Source organism: Grammomys surdaster, unplaced genomic scaffold, assembly GCF_004785775.1.
Source record: "Grammomys surdaster isolate TR1022 unplaced genomic scaffold, NIH_TR_1.0 125934, whole genome shotgun sequence".
NCBI classification, from domain to species: domain Eukaryota; kingdom Metazoa; phylum Chordata; class Mammalia; order Rodentia; family Muridae; genus Grammomys; species Grammomys surdaster.
The window spans coordinates 795,597-805,844 of NW_021620757.1; the positions used below are offsets into that span (position 1 = coordinate 795,597).

A 10,248-nucleotide genomic window follows, 5' to 3' on the forward strand; every position below is an offset into this window, starting at 1 on the left:
AGCTATATAAAAATAATAAGTAATTAGCATAGAGTTCCCACACCCCCCATCAACATGTGAAGTTTTTTTTTTGAGTTTTTGTGTTTTGTTTTTTCTATTATTAACTTTTCACATTACTGTGGTACGTTCCTTTAATTATAGACTCAGCATTAGATCCATTCTATTTACTAAAGCTCGTGTTTCCATTCATATTCCATTTTTGTGTCATATAGCTTTTGTGATTCACCAGTTTTACAACTCTAAAATCCCATGTTTCACTCAACTTACTTACCTTTTACCCTCCAAACTTTGGTCATTCACTAACCTTCTGCCTTTTCCAAAATGCCAGAGTATTTGAGTCAAACACTGTGTACCTTTTGAGACTGGTTTCATTGACCAAGTAATAAGCACTTAGCAGTTAAAAGTCCTTCTGGTATGTCAGGGAAGCTTAGCTCAAGTCCCTTTATTGCTGAGGAATATTCCATTGTATGATATTTGTTTGCTTGGTTTCTATTGAAACACATTTGGGTTTCTTCCAGTTTTGAATGACAATGAATGAAGCTGCTGTGAACATTTGGATACTCAGAGTTTTCACCTGATTCAGTGAGCAGTAAGCAAGGTGATTGCTGAGTTGTTTATTAAAAGGTATGTTTGGTTTTGAGGGATACATTTTCATGTTTTCTCTCACATGTGCAATCTAAATTTAAAGATATGTGTGTATACATCTATTTATATATGGTATACACATATATGTACACATGCATATATATATATATATATGAGAGAAAGAGAGAGAGAGAAAGAGAGAGAGAGAGAGAGAGAGAGAGAGAGAGAGAGAGAGAGAGAGAGAAGGAGGCCATGTAGAAAGAGAAGAGGATCTAAAGTTGATGGGAGAAAGATAACATGAGGGGATGATGGCAAAAGAAAATCAGATACTTCAGCTTGCTGTCATGTGGGGTATCTAGATTTAAATGAATATATAAAATCTAAATTTAAACATGAAAGTGGAAAGATGGCTGAGTGAAGCAAGGAGACCAATGGGAGACAGGGACAAGAGAAGATAACTCATGCCAGTATGACTCTAGAGCAAGCACACATGCTCAGCCCAGTATCATAATGAAGCCCTCGCTGTGTGTACTAACTGAAAGGATTCATTATAAAAGCCAGTCCTGGTGGGGCAGGCTTGCAATCCCAGGTAAAGGCAGGAAGATGGAAATGTCAAGCCTTATCTGGGCTACAGAGTAGGTTTAAGGCTAGCTTGGTCGACATAGTGAAACCAATGACCCTAAAAATTCCAAGAGCACTAGTGATATAGATCAGTGGAACACTGCTACCTTAGTGTGCTGAAGATCCTCTGTTCATGCCAGCACACACACACACACACACACACACACACACACATACACACACACACAACACTTTAAGAAGACTATTTTGGGCTGGGCTGTAGCTCAGGTGGTACAGTGATTACTTAACATTCACAAAGCCTTGGTCTCAGTTCCCACAATGCATGAACTAGTCATGGTGGTACCCATCTTTAATCCCAGCACATGAGAAGTGAAGAAACGAACATCAAAAGCTCAAGGTTGTACTTGACCACATAGAAAGAAGGAGGCCATCCTATACTCTAGACATCATCTCAGTGACTATATTTACTCAGACACTTAACTGTAGCACACAAAACAGCAAAAACCAAAAGACCTCAGTGGACAGCATTTTGCCACAGTCTGTGGATGGGCACGTCCTTCAAACTGCAACTAGACTTTCTTTCTACACTCAAGAAAAAACTTTTTGAAACAGCGTCATACTGTATAGCTCTGGCTGGCTGCAATTTGCTATGTAGGTCAGCCTGACCTTGAATTCATAGAGATCCACCTGCCTCTGCCTCCCAAGTGCTCTGATTAAAGGCGTGTGTCATCATGCCTGGCTGGAGGGAGCATCTAGATGCAATACAGAGATGTAGGTGGATAACTCAACTCAAAGTGAAAGGCACTGCCACCAGTTTTTTCCCAGTGCTCATGGAATAAGAGCCTATTCACTCATGGGACCACCTGAACCTCAATTCCAAGCCTCACCCCTCTCCCTTGAGCTCTCTCTGCTTTTGTCTTTCCTCTGAACAGCTGTCTACTTTTACCCAAATGTAGATTTGCATTTACTTCTGGTCTTCCTGCTCCTTCTCTCAAAACCCACTCTCCCTCTTCCCTGAAGCTCATTCAATGCACCATCAGAGTCCGCTCCTTTGGGCAGCTCTTGCTACAGGTCAGCAGCTCCCCGATCCCTACCCCCAGTCTCAGTACTGGAGGTCTGGCAGCAGCTCCCCACCCCTGCCCCCAGTCTCAGTACTGGAGGTCCAGCTACATGCAACTACCTCTCTACCTCTCCACCTCTCCAGCTAAACAGGCTGTACCCTGGCAGCAATCCTATCCCAATCCACAGCACCTAAACCACAGCAAAGAGGAGGCTCCACAATGTGCAAGGAATAGCTGAGAAAACAGGTAGACATCTAAATGACTTTCTCCCTCGACAGCAGCTCAGACTCTAAAAATAATGGACACTGGCTTGCCTTGGCAGTACAGAAAGGGAAGCTTAGTCTAGGGAAACCAAAGGGAGAGGCCCAGGTAAGACTGTGAAGAAGATCTCAGAACCTTGACATCCATGGGTTACTATATGAGCAAAACATCTTCAAGGTAAAATAAGTGAATGAATGAATGATACCCAGACAAAGCATTAAAAGACAAAAAAATAAATAAATGAAACCTCCAAAAATTCATTTTGTGGTCAACATCCACTACTGGGCACGGGGCCTATCCTCTAGTGTGGTTTATATACTTAGTGTGACTTTGTTTGAGAAAGCTAATTTTTCCTTTTCAGGTGGTTATCAACTGCAGACATCTTTGGGTCAGAAATCTGAGGTGTTAGCTGGCCTGGTTTTTCTGAAAGCTCCAGGAACGGATCCATCTTCCTTCTTCAACTTTCAGTAGCTGCCTGTGTCCTTCACCTCCACCTCACAGGACATTATTCCAAACCCCGTTTCCATTGTCTATCACCTACTGTCTCCATCCTGTCTCCCACCTAAAAAGACTTCAATGATCAGATCAAACCCACCTGATCATCCAGGAAAAATTCCTTGTCTTTTACATACAAATATCACGTTTACAAGTTCAGGTGATTTGGTTGTGGACATACAGGGAGGGAAGCCGTTACTGCTTTACATTACTGGGTTCATGTAGATTTGAAACCCGACTCTGTTCAGAGTCTTCTACAGGAGAGAGACTACTAAGAAGTGTAAATAGAACTTTTAAATATGGATAAGATTGTATCTCTGCCTACAGAAATACTTATAGCACTGACGTTTGCCCAAGCCAGACATGAGATGAATAAGATATGCAGTAAATACAGAATAAATCAGATGAGGGTTCTTAACACGTAAGGGTTATATCCAACTCTGTCCCTGTGGTGGCACAGCTATACTAGAAGGACATTGTACCTGCCCCTAGGCTTGCTGGTGTGGCTACTGTGTCACATGTGTGTCAGTAGGTGGCAGAGAGGAGAAAGGCTATGCCTATGCTGTGTTCTGACCTATGAATATCAGAATGATTAGTAGCCTAACATCCCCTCACTGGCTACAACACTCAGGAGAGCTGGCCCTGAACCTTGCCTGGGCAGAAGGATAGAGCTGGTCCTGGCAGAGTCAAGAGTATATTGTACCTAGAGAATTGGCCTGAGGGCATGAGAGTGGGAGAGCAGGGAGACTGGCCAGCTCAGATACCTCTCAGGTCTAGATCCATGGCCAACCCCAACATCTACCCCATCAATGTACTGCTGGAGTGCATGAAGGGGCTGGTCCTACAGATCAAAAAGTATAGGATTGCCATGACATGGGGCAGCAACAGGATATCTGACAGGAGCCCTGGTGCTAACATCAATAGAGTAGCAGGAGCCTGAGACCTCATTCCGGACCAGCGACTCATTAAAGTGAGCCTTTGTAAGCAAAGAAAGTATGGACAAAAGGGTACACTGTGGGATACACTGAGATGCAAGACAGTTTCCGCAGTGAGATTTATTTCTCTGTTGGAGGGACAGGTTTCAAGGTTGGAGGGTGGGTATGAGGAGAGGGAGAAATGAGTGGGATTGGGGTGCATGATGTGAAAATCGCAGAGAACCAATAAAAAGTTGGGTGGTGGTTGTTGTTGTTGTTGCTGCTGCTGCTGCTGCTTAAAAAAAGGGGCGGGGGCTTGCAATATTGATCACAGACACCCACTTTGGCTGAACATGGGGACATTATCTTATGCTCTCAGTCTTCCCTCTAGGACAGTTCTGTGTTAGGTGCTTGGGACTCACAATAAGAGTAGTGTGAAGACTGGCAGAGCCCAGGCTGCCTTTTGTTCTTAAAGAGCTCAACAGAGGTCCAACTAATGAAGAGGAAGAGTGTGTGCTGGGGGCAGGGCAATCACCAAGGACCAGGAAGTCTGACTCACCACCAGCCCCTATACCAGAGAGATCTTTGCTAATCCCAAATGCAGAGGAGGTTAGCCCAGCTTTGGTGGAGAGAAGCCAGGCCTGAAAAGGCTAGAAGGAGCCTGATGTCTTACAAGCAGAGCCTCCTTCCTCCTAGCTCTTAGACCATCCCAATACCTCCCTTCGTTTCCCTGGAAACCTCCTCCTTCTTTACCTTTCTGCTTTCCCCTCCCCCTCTTTGATGGAGGCAAGAGATGTTACATTATGTTCTAGCACCTCTCCCCTGGCTACTTAAGTCTTAAACCAACAGGGGCTTGGAGGGAGGGGAGGAGAGAATCTTTTGCAGTGAATGTTGTCAGCTCTAGAAAGATCTCTGACCATCGTTTCATCTCCGGAAGCTTTTATCTCTCGTGCTTACAACACCTGCCTTCAAAGACCTAAGAGCTCACAGGTACCCTGCTGCCCTGGACCTCACATGGGGCCCTGTTCTCTGATCTCTGCTTTACAGATGGGAAATCGAAGCCAACAGGAGCCTCTGCTTCCTGAGCAGGTCTCTCAAGGGCTCTACACAGCTCAGAACCACAAACATTGACTCCAGGCACTGAGTCCCAAAGAAGGACCAGAGACATTGAAGCCACAGCTTTGTGGTTCCGGGACAGACTCTGAAAATAATAAGGTCGTCCAAGTTGACTGGAGGCACGATGTTATGGCACACATGCCCTGCCCCCTGTTGCTAGAAGGGGGGAAAGGGCAGAAAAGGCACTGCTTTCTTTCAACTTCCTCCACAGTAATGTTTCTAGTCGCACTTAAGAGAGTATATCAAATTGCCATAGCGATGGAAATGAAAAAAAACACTATTGTATAATCCAACTGAACCGGATGCTAGACCATTAATAACGTCTCTTTCATAAACACTAACTTAGGAAATCCACAAAGACCACGCTGACATCAGAGCTCCCTTATTGCTAATAATGACTCTGTAACCAGACAAAAGCAAAAGCAGACAGCACCTAACTTCGGTGTCAAGCCTAGGTGCACGGCCCCTCCCTGGAGGGACCTTAGAGACTGACCTGTGGTCCAGTGGCCCCAGCCCTGAGACCAGTTGTACAGTACATGGAAGTTGGAGCCTGTGTCTGCTGTAAGTTGGACAAATCCTGAGGGCAGTGTCTACTGCAGAGGGCTTGCTGCAGTTGCAGCTATGGGGCTGACCTAAGGGATATGAGCTTGCACAAAGATGCTGTCCAGGCTTCATAGTCCCAGGGATTCCCATAAACAAATCAGACAGGTAAGTGAGTGTCACACGACTCCAGTCCAGTGCTGTGGACTGCAGCTACAGGGGAGGGAACTCTGGCTGATCTCTCCCTGCGGAATGGCTGGTGACATTCAGAAAACCACCATCACAAAACTCTGATGGTTATTTTATTCACAATTTTCGTGGCTTTCTGGAGGAGGCTGTGTTTGCTCCATGAATAATCACACAGAATGTGCTGCTGTGTTTCCCCCCAGATGTGTAATTAAATCATTCTTTCAAACATGTACTTCCTAGGCTTAAAAACAAAAGGCTAGTTATGTTGCATAGAATCAGCACTGGAGCATTCAAAGCAGTCTGTAATTCCCGAACATTTGATTTGTATGAATTTATAGCATCAAAATCAAAATAACCTGAATCAGATAATATGAGAATCTTGAAGAATACTGAGATTCTTTGAACTATATTTTGAAAATTTAAAAAAAATGAATTGAATTCCAGTCTATGGGCTTGTAAAAACTTAAAAAGGAAGGATTGCAATATAGACCCACACAAGTAGGTAGCCTTTCAGGTTCCCACCTCTGGATGAATTCCTACACAGAGCTGGCTGTACTTGCTACTGCCTAAGATGTCACTATAGGCCAGAAATCCGCACTCTCTGTAAAGGGAAAACCCACCCCAACATGTCTCTTAATGTACTTAATACAGCAGGTGCCAAAGAAATGCTGCTGACCCCCAATCATTCATTCTAAGTTTTATTCTGTTTTGCTTTGGGTTGTGTTGTTGTTGCTGCTGCTGCTGCTGTTTTGTTCGTAGTTGTTGTTGTTGTTGTTTTTTAAGTCACTCTATTTGAGCTAGGTACTGCTAGGCTCTGAAGATTCAGAAGGTAATAAACAGGAAAATCTCTGTCTTGGGTCTCTATTTTAATGTCTCCTAAACCAGGATACAGGAGGAGCAATGGGATCATAGATAACCGGCCACCTGCCTTCAGAGTCTGCCCTAGTAATGGCGGAGGGCAGATGGAGGAAATGGACCCTTGTAATATACCTTTCTGCTGCTTAATATCCTTCTGTGTCAGATCCTCTCTGCCTGCAGCTTATACTCAGGACTCACCCGGGCAGTTTCTCCCTCTACTCTTCCTTCTCCTCCTCCTTCTCTTCTTTCTCCTCCTCCTCTTCCTCTTTCTCCTCTTCCTCTTCCTCCCCCCCTCCTCCTCCTCCTCATCCTTGTCCTCCTTCTCTTCCTTGTCCTCGTCCTCTTTTTCCTCCTTCTTCAGAAAAATACCAAAATAGTGGATGATGCTGGTGCAGCAGGAGGGCCTGGAGGACCCAGGGCCTCACGAGTAGGATGCCATGGCACAGCAGTTTTAGGTGCCAGTCTTAGGTGCTGAGGTCCTGGTTGAGGCCACGGGGCTCATGGAGGTAAAGCTGAAGACAAAGAGTGGATCCCCGTCACCAAGCTGGGCTGCTTGCTTAAGGACATGAAGATCAAGTCCTTGGAGGACTTTTCTCCCTGCCCGTTAAGGAATCTGAGATCATTGAGTTTTCCCTGGGCGTATCCCTAAAGGATGATCTGAAGATAGTGCCAGTGAAGAAACAGACTCAAGCTGGCAAGTGGACCAGGTTCAAGGCTTTTGTTGCTATTGGGGACCACAACGGTCACGTTGGTCTTGGTGTTAAGTGTTCCAAGGAGGTAGCTACTGCCATCCGAGGGGCCATCATCTTGGCCAAATTTCCATCGTCCCTGTGCAGAGAAGCTACTGGGGGAACAAGATTGGCAAGCCCCACACTGTTCCATGCAAGGTGACAGGCCACTGTGGCTCTGTGTTGATGTGTCTCATCACTGCCCCCAGAGGCACTGGCACTGTCTCTGCTCCTGTGCCCAAGAAGCTACTGCTGATGATGGCTGGTATAGATGACTGCTACACTTCAGCCAGAGGCCACACTGCCACCCTGGGCAACTTTGCTAAAACCACCTTTGATGCCATCTCCAAGACCTACAGCTACCTGACCCCCTACCTCTGGAAAGAGACTGTAGTCACCAAGTCTCCTTATCAGGATGGTTCACTGATCATCTTGTGAAAACCCACACCAAAGTCTCTGTTCAGAGGATCCAGCTGTAGCTACCACATAACGAAGGATTTTTGTACAAGAAAAAGTGAATTGTGTCTGTTAAAAAAAAAAGCATTTCTGGATGTCAGGGATAAGATACTAGAAAGATCTCTAAGAGCCATGTAGAACCATTGTAGCAGAGAAGAGAAATGCATTCATGCTTTTTAAAAGACTGTCCTGTTAGTGATTTGAAACAGAGTAACGGAGGAGGACAGTATGAATGACAAGGAAGAGCTAACCTTGACTGAGGGAGCAGCCATCTTAGCGAGCACTGACTGTGGCTGTGAAATGGAAATCGGAGAAGGCAGATGTAAGAACTGATTAGCTGCAATGTTAGCAGCAGCTGCGAATGGGCTGCATCTGGCGTAGAGGAGAGAGGACAAAGGACCACTCCTAGTCCTCTGGCTTATAGAAATGATGGGATGTTCAGGAAATCATAAAGAAACCAGGATGCAACACTAGGAAGAGGATGGGCTGCATGGGTTTGCTTTTACCTAGGTAACTGGAACCCTGGGAACATTTAATTAGAGAGGTCTAGCAGGTAGCATGGTCTGGAGCTCAAAAGTGTGGGTTTGGGGGTCATTGGAGAGGAGATTGTCACTGGAGTGTGCCTGTGGTGGCCCATCAGGAGGAAAAGGGAATGAAGAGAGGTAACACCCAAGTAAAGGACTGAGGAGATAAAAATAAGCAACAAGACATAGAAAAGGAATCGCTACAAAGAGAGAGAGATCATGAAATCCAAAAGAAAAATGTATTTCAAGGAGGAAGTGCTCCTCTGCAGAGATGAGCAGTGATAAAAGCTGTGACAGGAAGAAGGCTAAAATCGCCACATTGCGTACAATGCAGTATCCATACACCTAACACACAGTGTGCACCAATGCAGCATCCATACACCTGACAAACAGCGTGCACCAATGCAGTATCCATACACCTGACACACAGTGTGCACCAATGCAGTATCCATACACCTAACACACAGTGTGCACCAATGCAGTATCCATACACCTGACACACAGTGTGCACCAATGCAGTATCCATACACCTAACACACAGTGTGCACCAATGCAGTATCCATACACCTAACACACAGTGTGCACCAATGCAGCATCCATACACCTGACACACAGTGTGCACCAATGCAGTATCCATACACCTGACACACAGTGTGCACCAATGCAGTATCCATACACCTGACACACAGTGTGCACGGTACGTTATATACTCATTAAACGTTATAAACTCATTAAGTGTTCTATACTCATTAAACATTGACGGATCAATCTAACAATAGATATTGGGTTGTGGGAGATAATGTACTGTCAGAAAACACTGTCATGAAGAGTACCAACAAGGATCAAAGCCTGGAGGTGCTGGAGGATGCTCACCAGGAGAGTGTCAGATCAGAGCCAGCCTGTCTCTGTGAAAGGTGAAGAGGTTTCCTTCCTTGAGTCATTTGTACACATGGTTTTAGAGAGATGAAGGGAAATAATAAGGTAGGGGAAAGCATCCATTAACCCTGGGGACTGTGATAAAATCTCCACATTAAAAACACACTGAGCCAGGCATAGTGTACACACATGTAATGTGCTTGTCACCACAGCTAGGAGAATGAGCAGAATGGCCATCAGGAATACAAAGCAATCCTGAGCTACATAGCAAAGCCACTCTGGTCTACATGACACCCTTTCTCAAAAACATCAACAAAACAACTGAAACCCAAGTCCCATTTTCAAGAATATTGATTATAATAAATTCACAACAATATAACCACTATATTTAAGTGATGTACCAGCTTCAATAATTCAGACCTACTCATAGGACAATAGAGAGTACCTCTGCAACTCCCCACATCTGATTATTAAGTAATATCCTTGGAGGCTAACTTCTAAAATTATCTCCCCCCCAAAAAAACCCTCTGATTATATTTAAGAAATCTGTTTCCTGAAAGTGAAACAAAAGTTATTTGTTTTGTAAACTCTAGAGGGGGGGAAATCCCATAAGCATAAGTTTCTACAAGGCCCTTTCAGAACTACAAATTCCAAGTGGAATCCAAATAAATTAATTTGGAAAGCCCCTTGAATTCTTTGGACTGGAATTAAACTTGAGGGTTATCTTTCAAAGTCTTGCCATGCCGACCATCAATATTTTATGGTGACATTTTCCTAAACAGTTTGCGCAAGGAAAGGACAGTGTAATCAAAGACACTAAGTAAGTAATAAGCAAACAGATGTGTTTAAGATAGCATTTTAAAGAAAAGTAACAGAACATTTTTAAGGAAACAAATTCATTAGAGGCCTCATGTGTCCACCATTGTTAAGCAATTGTCTTATCTATACAAGGACATTTTCCAGATAGCAGCTAATTTGACATGACAACACTTCAAAAATGACATTGATGAAGATGATTGTAAGACGTAATACATACTTCCTCTCTGGCTCTCTGGGACTAATC

General features: G+C 44.4%; 1 non-coding gene and 1 pseudogene across 1 annotated transcript; both read left to right on the forward strand.

The window, feature by feature from the left end:
• Positions 1 to 3,465: 3,465 nt before the first annotated feature.
• Positions 3,466 to 3,592, forward strand: LOC114608726. Its single transcript, XR_003709410.1, has one exon. It is a non-coding gene; the product is annotated as a small nucleolar RNA SNORA17 (small nucleolar RNA).
• A 3,389-nt stretch (positions 3,593 to 6,981) lies between these two features.
• Positions 6,982 to 7,808, forward strand: LOC114608686 (annotated as a pseudogene).
• The last annotated feature ends 2,440 nt before the right edge of the window (positions 7,809 to 10,248 follow it).